Genomic DNA, 18,355 nt, shown 5'->3' on the forward strand with positions numbered 1-18,355 from the left:
AACACAGTTATGAGTGTGTGTGTGTGTGTGTGTGTGTGTGTGTGTGTGTGTGTGTGTGTGTGTGTATTTATTATTTATTAACCAAACATGATAGTTGGTCCTTGGACCCTTTTCAGCTGTCACCTGGCCCATAACCATAAATTCAAGCACTCAGGCTGTTAATACTGATGTTGTCTGGATCAATTTCAGATCCAGTTATACCAAGCAATTGAAATCACACTTTTCATTGTAAAAAATACAGTTGTTCATCAGCCTTACAAGACGACTGATTCAGAATAACTTTTTCTGAAGGAGGACCTAGAACACCTCTCATCACATTCCTTCTACATAAAAATATTAAGTCCATGATCATGCAATAGTGGAGAAATGACAGAGACCATCCATAGTGAAAAACCACCCCACTGCAGTAGGCAGCATGATCACTCACCAAATCACTGATCACTCATCAAATCAATGATCACTCACCAAATCACTGATCGCTCATCAAATCAATGATCACTCACCAAATCACTGATCGCTCATCAAATCAATGATCACTCACCAAATCACTGATCACTCATCAAATCAATGATCACTCACCAAATCACTGATCGCTCACCAAATCACTGATCACTCACCAAATCACTGATCACTCATCAAATCAATGATCACTCACCAAATCACTGATCGCTCATCAAATCCCACAGGCCTGCACTGTCAGTTCAGCAACATAAACGCTCTAAATAGCAATACAGTTCAGGGAGCCAGTAAATTGAATGACATTTTCATGCAAAACACATTAAAAAACCAATAATACCTGTGGAAACTGTTACTCAATTTATAGAGCATAAAGAAATCTCCTTCAGTTAAAAGGACATGATTCCTAATTACAACACATGACAAGAAGCCAGGGGAGAAAAGCTGCAAAGTAATTCTGGAAGTACACAGATGAAATGAGATACACTGTCCATGCCACACGACACAGAAACCAATGAAAAGGGGGAAATGCAAAATATAAGAATGCAATTCCTAAGACTATGAAGGGTACATTGTAAACACTTTTTGGTAGGAATAATAGTCTTTGAACAAGCAAAATGAAGGCACTACAGTTGTAACATAGACTACAAGAAGGAAGAAGACACTGTAAATCATGGGGATAATCTCACATGTAAAAAGTGCCTTAGGAAGTGACTGCTGAGAGAGCTTTGAGTGAATATTCAAACTGATGTGTGCTGCTACTACCAAAAGGTGTAGTCAGTAGCACCACGTTTTGAACATATTATTAGAGGGATGTGGACTGAGGAAATAAAAATGGTAAGACTTTTCAATGGAACACTGTGATAAAGGTGCCAATAATATGGACACAAGCCACAACACCCCAGCAAACACACAGGAGTCATACAATTACAATAACTGATGGCTGCTGTGCTGACTGAACCAGGTGCTAAAATAGCAAGCAACAGAACAAGACACTGTACAACTGCATTCATACGTAACATAATATTTATTAATACAACTGACCAAACATTACTGTTGAGATATTAACAATTTCTGTATAACATGGATTACTGATAGAAACACTGCACTTCCTCAAACAACTCTCAGGTCATGATCAAATGTCCCCCCAACCAGTTGTTTCAGTCACTTTTTATACAGTCTACGTTTAAATTTTCTTGAAACATACTTGGCATATCTGTGGCTTTACTGTTGACCATGCCAGTTTCTGTCCCCTAATCAATTTCTGAGAATATTGTGGACCTTACCAGTTTTCTGTTTCCTTTTCAGTTTCTGAGAAGACCAGAGTGTACTCTGTGACAAGAAAGCCATTTTTTTGCACTGTTAGCCATTTCCCTTTGTTAGATCCATTCTGTCAGTTATGTATTTAGCTTATCTTGCTATTTCAGCAAGCCCCTACTTTACAGCAAGCCTCTATTATAGCCATCTGTTACTTAAGCAATAACCGACGACGTGGTATGGTATATTGAGGATTTACCCATGGTTGGTGTGGTTTAATTACGAGGGCGAAGCCCGAGTAATTAAATAAAGCCAACCGTGGGTAAATCTTCAATATACTACAACCATGGAGTCAGTTATTGCTATTACACGATGACATTATTTAAGAAAAAAAATACTTACTTTTCTTAAATAATGTCTTTGTATAATGGCGCATTACTGTTCTTCCGCCGGTGATGGTATACTGCTTCCTTGTGTTGATGTACTGCGCATGCGTATGGGGCTTGTGTTCCCACGCATACCCAGTACATCAATGCTTTGAAACGGAAGCAACGGAGAAAAGAAAGTCTCCGTTGCCCCGTTTTATTTTTATTAAAAAAAAAAGTTTTGGACACCTTATACCAATGGAAAAAAGTTGGGGTGACCGGACCTTTTTCCGTTGGTATATTGTGGGATTTACAACGGGCACGCTGGCCAATCAGCGTGCATGTTTTGGAATATTAATGGGGGGGGTCATTGTATAATAATGTTTTAAGCCCACAACATATCTTGTCCTGCAAACACATTCTTTGCTAAGCTAATCACACTTGCTTGCTGCATATTTTTTGCATACTTTGCAGCCTTTGTATCACACTGTTACTATTAGGGAAGGCAACTTTATACAATATCTATCAAGTTCCTCTTTCATTCTAAAAATCTAAAATTTGAATTTTTACAACTAAAGCATTTTCTCATTGTTTATACCATATTCATTACCAGTTACATTATTTACAATAGAAATCTGGTTAACAGTTTTATCAATACAGATTTTAATACACATAGATGTTATCATAAGAAAAAAAAGGAATTGCTGCAAATGCTTTTAAAGCTGTGATGATGGTTCCCCACCATCCAGAAAACAATCCATTTAGCCAGCCACTGTTCCAGGTCTTCCTGGATTTTACAGATACTTCAGCCATCCTATTTATCAGTTATTCTCATTAATGGTATTACATACCCCATATAACAGGCTTCTGCCCAATCGTGGGAAGCCATTTATACGCTTTTGTTACAAATGCAGTATTCTCCCTCACATAATGTACCTATTGGATTGTCTTGGTTTGACATTAAGTTTGTTTGAAAAAAAATGAGTATTTACATCCTTGTCATCAGTAGCCGTGTTTCCCATAATTCTGTATTGTACAGCTTGCAAAAGACGCTTACTGTTATTTTCTGGATGACAATACCTCCAGTCTGTCCACCTATATTGCGTTTTTGCCAGCTGTGTTGGCTCTGATAGTTTCTGAATGTATTAATTTTGTCAACTCTGTTCTGTGATTTTTGTTTTCTGTCATGTTCTTATTAAAATATTCATTAAACAATGTTATATTACATTTGCTATTTCCTACCTTTTTTTGTCTGTTTGCTGTATACATATGCTTCCTTTTGGAACTGAACATATCTGCAATGTTGGAACTTCCGTATTACCCGTTTTCCCACAAAACTTACTGTCGTTAAGAATTTGTAATGGCTAACATCATAGGGACTGCTGTAAGGACTACCCTATCCCTCATCAGAGGTACCAGTGTGCATACCCATCACTTGCTTGCATTATTTATTTTTGCATATGCCATTTGCATAACTGTAAATATATTAAAATCAGGCATCCAACTCTGAGGCTTTCTCTATTTGTTTCTTTTTCTCTTTTACTACCGACTGCATTGCCGTCCCTTGCACCACACTTGTTACGTATATTATTATAACTAATTGTATCAATTTTTCTTTCCACGTCTTTTTTTCTTTTATCTGCCTTACTCTGCTCTCCTTGTTTTATGTACCAGCATGGTTTTCTTAGGCTTTACATTTGTTACTATTAGGACCAAAGGTCCAATTAATTCCTTTACTTCAAAAGGTCCTTGCCTACTTTCCCAAGGACCAAATTTATTGAAATTTTTTAATATGACTTTGACTCCAGTTTGAATGTTCTCTTTTTCTGGCAATCTTGGAAACTTTTTCCATAAATAGAATACTTGCTCTCTGGCTAAGCTTTGGCATATTTCTTGCAAGTCTTCCATCAATTGTTGATGCTTTGTTGCCTCCAACAGTGGCCTCTCGCTCCAGACCTCCAGATCAAAAGGGAAATGTAGAGGCATCTTCCAGCTTGTCATCACCTCGAATGGGAATATGCCCATTTTGTTATTGGGTGTTGACCAGATTCCCATAAGAATGTTAGGTAAATGTTTTACCCAATCATTTCCTTTTTCAACGCACATCTTTTTTAACCTGTCCTTCAATGTTCTGTTCATTCTTTCCACTATCCCTTTTGATTGTGGATGGTATGGTACATGGAATCTTTGCTGAATTCCCAACATGTCACATAATTTTTTCATCATTTTACTGACAAACTGTGGTTCACTGTCCGATTCTATCACAGTGGGCCACTCCAGTGGCAAAATATGCTTTTCAACATTGCTTTAGCTGCCATTCCTTTGGCTGGAATTGACTCCACCCATTTTGAAAATACATCTACCACCACCAGCAAATAGTGATATCTGCCCTTTGCCAGAGACGGAGGTCCTGCGTAGTCAGTTTGTATTGTATACCATGATCCATCTGCCGCGGGTACCCTGCGCAACTGTGGCTTTTTACATTTTGCATTTGTCTGAAGACATATTAGACATTCATCCTGCACTACTTTACACAAATTTTTCAGATCTGGATTCCAATCATTTTCTTTTACTACTGGCCATATTTTCTCCGACCTTATATGTTCCAGAATCTGGTAATTAAACCTCAGTAGTTGTTTCGCTAGTTGATATGGAATGTACAGTAATTGTAGCCCTTTTTGTGTAAGAAAAACATAGAAATGCCTGTCTACCCCATTGCTCTCTAACTCACATTGTTCCAATTCTTCTGGTATTCCCTTTTACTTCTGGAAGTTTTTCCAAATCCACATCTATTTGTTCCCCCTCCTCTAGGGACTGCACCTCGGAGAACTGGAGTTCCCCTTCAGTTAATTCAGGGTATAAAGGCCTTTTCAGCAGCTTACTTTGCTTTGGCATCAGCCACAGGATTCCCTCTTGCATCTTCGCTGTTTGTCCTTTGATGGGCTCTCAGTTTTAAAATACTGACCTGTCCTTGCAATTGATACTTTTGTAAAAAATTTCCATATGTCCTGTAAAACAGAAGTATGCCTTAATGGTTTTCCTGCAATATCAATGAATCATGTCCTTGCCCACATTGTCATATGTAGTTTCAATGAATTTAACACACAGGCACTGCTACTACAAATATTCACTGGATAGAAATGTGGTAGAACATACTTTACAGCTTCCAGTTCTGCCCTCTGTGCCGACATGTATCCTGGTAATTTGACTAGAATCAATTTGTCTCCCGTCTTTAGAGTCACTAGTGTAAATCGAGTATAATATTTCACACCCTTCCAGAATCGGGCACCATCCATATACACAGTCGGAGTGTGGTGGTGGTCATGATCTGCTTTTAATGGTGACTCATCTAGGTTTTCCAGATCTGCCATCCAGTCACGTGACTTTCCTTCATATCCAATAGAACTGGATAGGTAATACTTGCCCCCTGTCTCTATGTGTACATCCCTAGTACTGAATGCAGCCAGCCATTTTGAAAAAACAGTCTGACTAACCCCTTCAGTAATTTTGTTCAACTCTCTGTTACTTAACAGAGTTTTTAGTGTCTGATACGGAATTTGTTCTATGATCCCTGAAAACATTATCAAGTGTTCTGTCCATTTTATTCCCAAGTATATAGCCAAATGCTGCTGAATACAGGGATGATAGCCTTTTTCCACTGGAGTTGTTTTCTGGCTGCAAAGGTTAATCAGTCTCAACCGTCTCTCCATTCCAGGAGATATCCCATGAGGCCATGACCCAACAGCACTACTGAAAGTGTCTCTTTTCCTGTTGCTGCTTGTAAAATAAAAGGCAATTTATTGGTGGGAGCTATCAGCTCCATTGCCTGTGCTAACTTATGCTTTAACATTTTTAGTGCCTCTTCTTCAATGCAACTCCACTTATAGAGTCAATTCACCTTTTTGTTCTGACAGCATTTTATAGAGGAGAACTGCAGCCGCTGCATAATCCTCTATACATTCCCTGTTGTAGCTCATGATTCCCATGAATTTGTGTAAATCAGGAACTGTAAAAGGTTTTGGCAGCTCCAGAATTCCATCCCACCCTTTCTTGACAAGGAGTCCTCCCTGTTGGTCTGATAATAGTTCCTAGAAATTTGACTTCTTGTGACATGAACTGTATTTTGTCTTGGTTTACTTTAAACCCTGCCTCTTGCAGTTCCTCTAGAACCTTTCTTAGCTGTCATATGTGTTGTTCTACTGTCTCTGACTGTCATCAAAATATTATCAATGTAACATATAATCCTGTCACTCTTCCTCATGTCTTGTAAGACTGTCCCCAGTATCTGATGGAAAATTATATGGCCATTTTGAAGACATTGTGGTAATCAGTCATGACACATTGTTGATTTTCAAAGGTAAAGGCTAACTGTGGCCAATCCCTTTTCTGAAGTGGTACTGCAAAAAATCCATTTGCTAGGTCTATCACAGTGAACCACTGACTTTCTGGTTTTATTCAAGCTGCTAATTCCAGGCCTCCTGGTATCAGGTGCTCTCTTGGTTGTGTGCACTGATTTACTTGAATGAAAAAATTCCCACTAACTTACTCATCTCCTACTACTATAAAGAAACGGTGTTAAAGGTGATTTCAAAGATCTGTGGGTCCTGATAACATACTGGATTGTCTTAATGAACAGTATGAAATATGCACTCATGAAACCCCTCCTTAAATTGTTTATATTAAGCCTAGCTACAGGCTATGTTCCCAAATCCTGGTCATACTGCTGCTGTGAAGCCCCTTCACAAGGAAGGACCCATCACTGGTTCTGAAAACTACAGGCCTATCAGCCTTATAAGAGCAAGCTGTAAAGTCATGGAGTGCATGATTTCCAACTTTATTAATTATGACATTAAAAATCTTATTAGGCTTGATCCACAACAATGTGGCTTTGTAAAAGATAGCTCAGGCCTCTTAATCTTGGCAAATTCTTTCAGAAAGTTGCTCAAGTAGTCAAAGATGGTCATACTGTTCATTCTGTGTATCTTAATCTAGCTAAAGCATTCCATACCATAATGCATGAAGGAGTTATAAAAAAACTATCAGCCTTTATGTAGTAAGATGGATAAGCTAGCTGTCTTCAGGAAAGAACACACACTCCATATAGCAGATGCCTTTTCTAACAGAGAGATAAGTGTCATTCCCCGGGGATCCTCAGTGTTTGGTCCTCTGCTGTTCAGCACCTACTTCTCTGACCAAAGAATAAAAAACAGTCACATCTGTATGACCAAGTTTGCTGATGACTGCAAACTTGAGTGTAATTGTCAAAAATCCTGAAGACAAATATTCCCTTCTCTTCACAATGAGCTTACTCTAGTAAACACCTGGTGCACATGGCAAAAAGGTTGAATTCAAACTCCAAGAAATGTAGTATTATCCCTTTCAGTAAACAGCAAATCACTGCAGCCTGCAGCAATGGCAACACCCCATCATCATGTAAAAAAGTGGTTACAGATTTTGGCACCTGGGTGGATACTTCATTCTACCTTGATCACATATGGTTACTGTAGCCATGAAATCTTTCCATATGTCAACTAATTGCCAAAAGCATCTCTTCCAAATCCAAGAAAGTGACTTTTGCCCTATATTCAGCCCTGGTCACACCCACTATATAATATAATCTACCCTTTGGTTTGTACCTCACTAAACATATTAAAAAAAATAAAAAAAAAATAGGTTCCTAACTAAAATGATCTATAGTGTCAAGAATTTCAGTTATCAGAAAAGAGTGAACTCCTTGTCTCTATACACTATTCCTAACACACACCTGAGGGGTGATTTGTGCTTCACTTGCCGCACCTTAGAGATCCTGTTACCCTTGACTTCCTTTTTCTCAGTAAATCAAATAATGCAGCTAACACTGTAATCGGAAATCTAAAACTACACCACCAAGTAAATAAAACACAGTGGAGGAATAGGTTCATCACCTAGCATTTCACCATGCTGTGGAACAGGCTTCCTCTGCAAGTCGAGCAATGCATCTCCTTCCTTTCCTTTAAATGTTACTTGGACGATTGGCTGAGAACCTTAAAATTCACACTGAGACTTACATGCCTGTCTATAAAAAAGTGATAAGACCAGGTTATTTGGCAAGGTGAACATGGGCATCAGACTGACTGCCTTGTAATCCTATGAAAAGGTAAATATCGTCAAGGGCACAGTCTCAAAATGTGAAATGGGTAATATAGTCACTGATGCCATGAATGTCACCATAAGCACTTTTTTGTTTGTTTTTCTAAACAAAAAAGAAAAATCTTTATCGAATTACCACTCATGCCACAAAACAATATGGCTTGTTTTCATTTATATAAATAAAAACAAACTATATTGACATATTTTCACTTGCAAACATTATATATCACATTTAATCTTCTGTACTGTCATTGTCAATCAAACATTACGTAGTTCATTCAATTCCTGTCTTCCCTTAAATCTCATTCCTCCTCAGAAACATTATTCTGCATGTACTGTTCACACATTACCCAATTTTTTCTAAGTAATTTGCTCCTACCCTTTTCTAAAGATCCTACTTCCAAGTTCCTTTATCTTGATTACTATACTCACTACTTCTAATACAGTTGATTTAGATTTTGACTTACATTTTCTAGTAATTGCTTTTTTGGCAGTTACCATAATCAAACTCTGCAAGGCCTTACTATATCTAGGCAATTCAGAACTTGTATCACAGCTCAAAAAATAATTTCCATAGTTACATCAACTTACTCACCCATTATTTCTGACGGAGTATCCTGCAGTGACTTTTTAAAGTCTGCCAACTCATTATAGTCCCAAAAAATATGTTCCCAATTACCTGTTTCTTCTCCACTTACAACATTTGTGATCTACCTGAGGAAAATTTCTTTGGAGTCTGCTTTAGGGTATAAAAATACATATGCAAACACTTCCAAACAACAATCCTAAATCTTCTATACTGTGTTGCATGAATTGCCTATCTAGTTTCTCTTCCCAATCCTTTCTAACCTTCTCTGATTGATTTCTATAGTTATCATGCAATATTTTACATACCCTGCTAATTATCCTTTAATGGCATTAATGCCTCTAATTCCATTCTCTTTGCCTATACTCATTCTTGATAAGGAAAGCAATCTCTAACCTGCAGTCCGAATGTATTCTTGACCTCTTCCCATTCTGTTACCTTTCCCTCTCTATTTGTTCTCAATATCTTGGTTCCTTTGCCAGTTTTCTCCAGTAAATTCCAGCCCCTCTTGCCTATTCTCTGTACCCCTAACTGCAGTAATCCCTACATACATAACCTCCTTTCTCGTGTTGGCTTAGTTCTTAAATACTTTTTTAAACTTTATTTAATATTCTGATTAGCTGTTGTTATTCTCCTTAAGGATCTGCATCCAAAATCACAGTCTCTCCTTACTTCCTGAGGTTTCCTCCATCTCATCATCATCCCTTTCCACTTTGAATTACAGCTTTCTGTTTGTGCTATGTATAACAGCCTTAACTGTGTAGCTCTGAAATATCCCTTCAAATCAGGTAATCCCAAACCACCACCTTCTTTTGGATCAATTATTCCCCCCCATATAAAATCCTTCAACAATTTACTGCTAAACACAACTTCTCCTCTAGTTGATAAAAATATGCATGACGTGTATAAAACAGGTTCCTATCACGTTGTCAAACTTTTACAAGTTGGAACCACATATGGTTGAGACCATACATTCGAATTTGTAAATGTTCGAGCATTTGAATTGAAATCTCCATAAGCAGAGGTTTTCATTCACTTCAATGTGGTGCATGCAATCTTAGAGTTGGTATATTTAAGTAGCAGGGAGAGTGGGGGGTGCATGGGGGGGCTTGCCCCCTCTGCTTACAACAATTTATTTTGTTGTCCATTGTTTTCTTACATTGTCGAAGTTCTGTAACTTCGAACATAATGGTTTGACCCATATAAAACTAAAGGGACTAAAAACACCTTCACTGCTTGTATCTTGATATCCATAAACAGAGCTTCCAGTTTCTCACTTTTTACATTATTTTTTTTTTGTCTCTTCCCACATATACATAGCTGCCATAACATAATATTATTTAACTCATACTCATAAATACTTTATTTTATTGTGTTCCCATAAATAAGAGTATTGCTGAACCAATTCATATGCGGGTACAGAGTTTACAGCTATTTTATTTGTTTTATTTTCATTAATTTTGTATCCCTAAAAGACTTGAAACTGTCCTAGAATATTCCATAACACTGAAATCTCCTTTTCTGGTTTTATCAGGTACAAAACATCAGCAGCAGCAAATAAAGCCAGTTTTTCTTGATTACCATACCAATTATATTCTTGAATTTTTCTTTACCAATGGTTCTAAATATTATGCAAATAAAGGAGAAAGAGGACATCCCTGCCTAGCTCCTCTGTTCAAACAGAACATATTAGAGAGGAGCCCCACCACACTTTAATTTTCCCCTCTGATCCCTCATATATATATATATATATATATATATATATATATATATATATATATGGGTCTACCTGACAACGTCAACAGCTTAGAATGCCGACACTGAGAACACCGACGCCAGAAGACAGACAACTGAGAAGACCGACAGATGAAAACACCGACGCTGAGAACACTGACATGGGAAAAGGCTGTGTAAGTATGCTGTAGTGACGGACGTTAGGGTGCGAGTAAGGTAAGTGTGCGATATTGACTGTCTGTAGAGATAGGGGTGGGTTAAGTGAGTTAGGGTTAGGGCGCAGGTTAGGTAAGTGTGCGGTAGTGATAGTCTTTGGGTTAGGGCGGGTTAAGTGAGTTAGGGTTAGGGCGCGGATTAGGTGAGTGTGCGATAGTGACAGTCTTTGGGTTAGGGGTGAGTTAAGTGAGTTAGGGTTAGGGCGCGGGTTAGGTAAGTGTGCGGTAGTGATAGGCTTTGGGTTAGGGGCAGGTTAAGTGAGTTAGGGTTAGGGCGCGGATTAGGTGAGTGTGCGATAGTGCCGGACCTTAGGGTTAGGATTTGGGTTAAGGTTGTAGATAGTTGGGTATGTGAGGTTTAGTGTGGGTTTGTAAGGATTTTGGTGTGCTTGTGTTGTGTGTCTGCTTTTTGGACAGGGGATTTGTTTTGTTTGTTGATTGTCGGTATTACGGTGTGTCGGGCATGTGAGGTTTCGTGTTTGTGAACTGTCGGTTATGTGGTGTCGGTGATTTCGTTGTCGGTGTTGTGATGTGTCGGTGTTGTCAGCTAGACCCATATATAGATATATATATATATATATATATATATATATATATATATATATATATATAAAATCACTAATTAACTTTATTATTGTGTCAGGGAATGCAAAAGCTTCCATTGTACTACTCCTAAAACCCACCAATAACAGTGGTATTTTCTTACATTCTGCTTCACCCTGGATCATTATTGTTCTACTAATTTTGGCAAATTTTTACCTTCCCTCCACAAAACTACAATGATCCAGATTTATCAATTTTAGCTACACCTTTGCCATTCTTTTAGCCATTATAGACATAGACACCTTATAATCAAAATTTAGAATAGAAATGGGCCTATATGAAGCTGGATCTGATAGGTCTTTATAACCACCAGAGCTTACACCCAGGATATCGGTGCTTCTCCTCCTTTTAAAATACTGTTAAACTAAATCTCCCAGATTGTTATGACTTTCTTCCCTCCCAGCTTCCAAACTTCCACAAGAATACCATGTCTTTCTGGAGACTTTCCTGTAGATTGGTTATACTTCACCATTTTTATCTCATCTCCTCCTATCCTAACTGTTAATAATTGAGCTTCATCTGCCTCTAACATTGCTATATCTAATTCTTCCAGAAATATTTACATTTGTGCTTTTTCTTGATTTCCAAATTTCTCTGCTTTATACAGATTTTTATAAAATTTCCAAAATATCTCTGATACCGCTTCAGGATCTCTTGTCATTTCATTGCTATATGCACCCTAAGCTTGGCAACAACCCTTTCTACTTTATGTTGCCTTTTCTGCTGTGCTACAAAGCTTTTGTTTATCAGCAATATTTCTCAACTCATGCATATTATCCAGGTAATCCTTTATTTTCTCTTTAGCACTCTGCAGTTGTGTTTCTTCTTCTTATGTAAGATTCCCCTTATTCAGCAATACTGTAACCTTTGTCAGTCCCTCTAAATAATTTACTTCTTAACCATATAACTTTTTCTTTTACTTCTACCCTATTTTTAAAACCCTGCTTTCATTTTATTCCACTCCTTAGCTATATTTTCTAAAGAAATTTCTATCTTCCCTAATAACTCCCGAATAATTTCTATTACCCACTCCTTAAATTCCTTTATGTTTAAAAGATGGCAAGGGAAGCACCAATGTCTAACTTTTATTTCATTACAATGCATTTTTATTTTAGTTATTACTGGAGCTTGATCTGAAATAGCTGATGAAGGGGTATCAAAACTTTCAATTAAATGCACATGTTCCTGAAATATAATTTCTGTCTAGCCAAGCCCAGTTTTTGTACCTTGGGGAATAATAAGTACATTTTGTCAGAGTTCCTACTACTGAATTCATATCTTCTCGTACCAAAATTTCTTCCAAAAAATCTACCCTCTTTTGTTACATTTCCCTTCTAGGCCCCCAAGATACAGCCTCACTGCTGCAAATAAAATTCCAGTCCCCACACTTGTAAGTAATATTCCCTGCTGAAAGCTGATTATTTCTCATGGAATTTTCTTAAGCTCCATTGTAGCAGTTTTAGCTGGAATACAAATACATGCCAGCATAATCCTCCTCCTTTGCCAGTAGCCCCTTACCATTAATCAAATCTACCATTAATATTTTTTCCCTCTTCTATCACTGTTGGAACTCCTCTAGTAATGTAAGTACTCCCACTTTCCTTTGTTCCAGATATTCTGCTGAATAACTATCCTGAAGTCCTTTCCTTATCAAATAAACATGCTCAGATCTTTCCAAATGGGTCTCCTGTAGCACAGCTATATGAACTCTACATTTCTTAACATAGCTCACTGTTTTTTCTTTTTTGTAATTAACTGTGAGACCATTCACATTCAAGGACAGTATGGAAAGTACTGCCACTATGATAAGAAGCTATTATTCTCACCTGTTATGTAAAATAGTTTTTTTATTGTCTAGTTTCAACATTTGTGTTACATACATACTTGATCTTTTATACAGTTGTTTCTTGTCATATCCATTTGAACCTATGTCACATCTTAAAATACTTTTTGTTTAAATGAAAACTCAAACAAAACAAACCCTCAGAATACTCTCATAACCTATTAACTTAAAACAAACACACAAAACAATGTACATACTCAAATAATTAAGTTAAACCCTAAGAGGAACAATTAGCCCTGCTTGACAGCTACACGTGCAGGCTTTAACTGACCAGCCCATGCTTCTACGTGCACTAACTGCAGTCTGTTTTTGTCTTTTATTCTTCTCCCAGATGTAGAAAACAGCTTGAATGTTTTCAGAAAACATCTTTTAGATACTGAAATAAAAAGTATTCTGGTTTTATTGCCCTCTTATCAGCTGGTCTCCATAGAAACATTAGAACCAGATACACAGCTGTCTTCAGTTACAAGCTTCTCTTGGTGCACTGTGAACATTTATTTACTAAAGGAAAATTTTTCACTACATTCAGTATTCTCTTACTTACTTGCTTCCACTTAAAACTTGGTGTTAGATCAAGCCAAATGCCTTAATACAGTCATTCTTCTATGCAAAAGTCACAAAAAGCATATTAATTTTACTTTAGCAACCCGTTCCTCACCTCATCAACCCAAGATTACAGCCTATTACCTTAAACATGCTGTTTTGTCCAGGCTTTCTTCTCATTTTACACCTCAGTGCCAACATTCCTTAAAACTAAATAAGAACAAAGAAAGATGGGGAAAAAAAAGGTACCCGTTTACTTTAGTATCCCTTTAACGCACAAAAATAACTGAAAATGCTTTACTATATAAAATACAACAAATGTCCTGTTTTATAACAATACAAATTGTTTTGCTTACAGTTACCTTTTCCCCTCTCCTTAATGTTCTTCCAAACATTAATGACATGAAGTATGGCTTTTGCTTTGAAGTCCCCTACAAGTTTAACAAAGTCAAAACAGTTCAATATTTTCAGGTTTTCTTGTTCAGCCATATTTCTCAAATGTGACTAATGCTTTGTAATGTCATACGTATTCATCAGTTTCATAGTTGCTCATTTTCTTCATGTTGATCTCAATCTCCCAACTCCAGTCCCTGGTTCATTTTCAATGTATTCCTAATTCTAATCAACTCCTGTGCTCTTCACTCTCTCTCAAGCATTTTCCTTTGGAATATGGGAAAAGGTTTCACTGGCAAAGTCTCTCTATGAGCTTTATTATCAGAAGAATAAGAAGCATAGTCCCCTTCTGTTTGATAGCTCATTTTTTTGTAGGGCAAACTTTTGTATTTCCTCCCTGGCATGTTCTGCACCAAAAATTACTTTGATCTTCCAGGGGAAAATGTTCTAAATATAGCTGGATACAGCAGCTTGAATCTCACAACTGCCTCAATGCATTCCCCGATTGCTGGAATAAATTTACTCCTCTTCTGTCTGGTGTACAGTGAGTAACTATTTTCCACACTCTGCTGTCTCCAACTTTTAGTACTTTATTCTTCTGCCACAGTTTTGTCAGAATCAACTCTTTCTGCTGGTAAGGTTGCATTTTCACTAGTATAGGTTGCATTTTCACTAGTATAGGTCTTAGCTGCTTTCTCATGGACAAGTTTGGTGCACACACATTACTTGCCCTTTCAATTAACAGCACCTGCTGTGGAATACCGGTCCAGTTGCTTATTTGTGCTTTCATAAAATTAATATGATCTGTTCCTTCCAGTTTGTCTAGTACAGCAGAAAATCTCAGTTTTTTCTATGTACTCTGACCTCTGATTCTACATTTTTGTAAAACAGCTCTTCTTGAGCAGTCTCATACTCATCCAGTCTTTTCTCCATTTTGAACTCTAATTTTTACAGTTTCATCAGCCCATCTGAATGTGCGTTTAAAGCATCTCGCATTTTTCCAGCCTTTTCTTATTGGAGTTGATGCATTTGTTCGGTGTTTTATTTATTTTAATCAGCTCTGAGCACATTTGACTTATTTTTTCATCTAGATTACTGGAAGTCATGCATTCCACCAAAGCTGGAGCTTGACCTGCTTTTTGCTGAATGGCCAAAAGATTCTTCAAAATCAGTGTTTTCTCCTCACCTTTTGTGGCCGATTTTCTTTCAGGTTCCCTAAATGTCTTTTTTGCTGGTATCACATCCAGGCAGTGCACTTACTAGCCAGTAACTGAAACGTATCCAATATGACAAATTCACTAGTTCTCCTTTCTGAGTTTCTGTTTTCACACCTGGGGAGATGAAATTAAGCTACTACTCAGTGTGCAGCCATCTTGGAAGCCCACATCACCACATGCTCGAGTCATTTGGCATTATAAGCATCATGTAGAATAAGTGGAAAGAACTGAGGGGCAATAACATCTACTTAAGAAGGTTTGTAATGACCCCAGCACAAAATCTAAATGGCTTACCAGAACATCCACTCTCAGGACATTCACCATTTGGCACTTCACAAAAAACATTTATCAATGAGTTCTTTAAAATACTATTGGTACATTGATGCAGATCTCATCTCTGCATTAAAACATATCAACAAACCATACATGGGTGTATCTCACTTTATGTGCAACAACACCAGAATTATAAGATGTGGTGGATTATGTTGATAAAACAAACTGATATTTGGCTTGAAGAATTTACAAATATCCTTACAAAGAACACACAATTTATTGTATGAACACTCCACTAATTAGGCATCTTTTAACTTGGGGAGGGTTGACCTTGACAGCATACATAGACCAAGGCTAAACAAACAAGTGAGCATCTGTTGCATGCAGTGAAACTGATCCCTGGAAAACAAGTTCTTTTGGTCAGTCTGAGTTGTAACTTTGCATGTTTGTTTCTTACTCTTACTTATTTTTATTTTGTTATTATGCTTGGATTCTCATTTCTTGTCTTATTTCTCCTTGGATTTTGTGAGCCTTGTTTAAGGGTAGCTGGTTGTTTATTGGATAAATTCATTTTTATATTTTATTATAAAAGTGTTTTTCATCTCTAAAAAGAAAAAACGTTTTTCATCACTTTTTTTAAAATGACGCATTTTTCATCAGTGCATATTTTACAGTTTTGCACTCATGCAAATATTAAATATGTCCTGGATATACTTAGTATTCAGTTTGCTTACTTGTTTTTATGCTTTATCATTCAGTTTTAATATATTTCTTTGTTTTAACTCTTACTTAACTATGTAATGGGACTCTGCTATTATTCTGATGTAGCTGTCTTCCATATCAAGTACATTTTTTGCTTTAGCTCATTTTAGTTAAATGCTTGCATTCCAACAAGTGTGTGTGTGTGTGTGTGTGTGTCTCTGTGTGTGTGTGTGTGTGTGTGTGTGTGTGAATCTGAAGCTTCAGACAGTTGAAACATGAACAAAAAGTAGGGGAAGCACTTTACTACAACACCGTCAAGGAAGCTCATTCCACAGTAGCTAAGCTAGTGGCAATTTAGCTTTTAAATATAAATTAAGAATGTAAACTGCTAATGTTGAAGATAGAGTTGTATCAGAAAATCCTGTACAGTGAGGACAGTTGCACTGTGAAAGGCTGGAAGTTAAAAATCAAACTATTTAGAATTACTGAGTACTCACTGAATGTATAGTAATTAAGTTCAAGTAGTCAAAAGGAAATGTTATTCCGTTTTCTTTTCTCTATGCACCTATGTCAGTTTAAAAATGTCATGTTTAATAAAGATGTTTAAAAACTGAAAAAAATTCAGTCAAGTACAAATTCAGTGAAAATGCACAAAAACATAATACTATACACTGCAATCCATAGTATTTCTGTGGAAGGGAAAATCTCTCCACACATCCTAGGCAGGAATCAAAATGCGACACAATTGCACAAAACATACCATAACCCCTAAACCTCACCACTAATCTTAATTTATGAGCTTAAAAAACAAAAAATAAAAAAATAAAAACAATTCCTAGCCTCAGGGTTCAGTCCCGGGACCCTTTTGTTTGGCATCTACTTCTCTGAAGTACAAGCCAACACTAAGGGACTCTGGCTAATAAAGTTCGCAGATGACTGCAAACTGGAAGCCATTATTGAATCCCCAAATGATGTGGATACTCTGGGCCTTACAAAAACAGATGCTTGGTGCCAGAGCCATGGGCTCAAGCTCAATGCCAGGAAATGTATAGTTATCCCCTTTGGGAAAAAACATGTATCCGTGAATTACCATATAGGTTGCAGTACACTAAAACACCAAAAGTGTGATAAGAGACTTAGGGACACAGTTGGACAGTGGTCTCACCTTCGATAACCACATCGCCACAACAGTCAGGAAATCCTTCTATTGGCACACCTCATCACTAAGGGCTTTTCATCCAGAAAAAAAGGAGGTCATTGTCCCACTGTACTCATCCCTCATTAGACCCATTATAGAATACAATGCCCCGTTTGGTATATACCTCTCAAGACATCTGCAACTGGAAAGGCTGCAGAAATACCTCACTAAAAGAATCACAGGCCTAAAGCAGATGCCCTACGCTGGCCACCTTAAAAAAACTCCAGCTATACTTTGTCACATATTGTCTACTCAGAAGCGATCTCTGCTTAACATACAAGGCCATGTCAAACCCAGAGCTGTTGGACATGCTACACTTAAAGAAATCCCAATCCCTCAGAGCCACATGCTCCAAGGATCTAAACCTTGTCATCACAATAAACAAAACATGCTGGAGGGATAGGTTCCTGACCCAGAGACTCCCCAGACTCTGGAATAGACTGCCCATACATGTCAAGCAGATCACCTCCTTGGTCATCTTCAAAAGGAACCTTGACGACTGGATGGCAGAAAGAAAATTCACCCCAGGGATCACGTCAGTCGCCCTGCTAGACAGGGGTCCAGGGAAGTAAATAGTGTGGGAAGAAATAGCCATGGAATTGTTATGGCTAGGCTTGTATAGGCCCTAGGGCTGACAGCCTTGTACCAACCTATGAACCTATACGCCTTATCGATTGCTAGCCTCACACCTCAGACAAATGGTGTAGCTTGGAGTTTAAACAAAGCAAGACTTTCAAGCTCAGTTTACACATGCAAAAGAATCCACACCTACTTTTTTATTATTACAAATTAGTTGTCTTTTCCTTTAATAAACTCTGAGTGCCAAAGAAAAATATTTTCA

At 37.5% G+C, this 18,355-nt stretch overlaps 1 protein-coding gene across 1 annotated transcript in view; it reads right to left on the reverse strand.

Moving 5' to 3' along the window:
• The window catches only part of DCPS (decapping enzyme, scavenger), a 757,077-nt gene that overhangs the window by 397,125 nt on the left and 341,597 nt on the right, over nucleotides 1–18,355 (reverse strand). The window lies entirely within an intron of this gene.

This window comes from Protopterus annectens, chromosome 8.part0 (assembly GCF_019279795.1).
Source record: "Protopterus annectens isolate FY-2018-M chromosome 8.part0, PAN1.0, whole genome shotgun sequence".
In the NCBI taxonomy this organism is placed as follows: Eukaryota; Metazoa; Chordata; order Ceratodontiformes; family Protopteridae; genus Protopterus; species Protopterus annectens.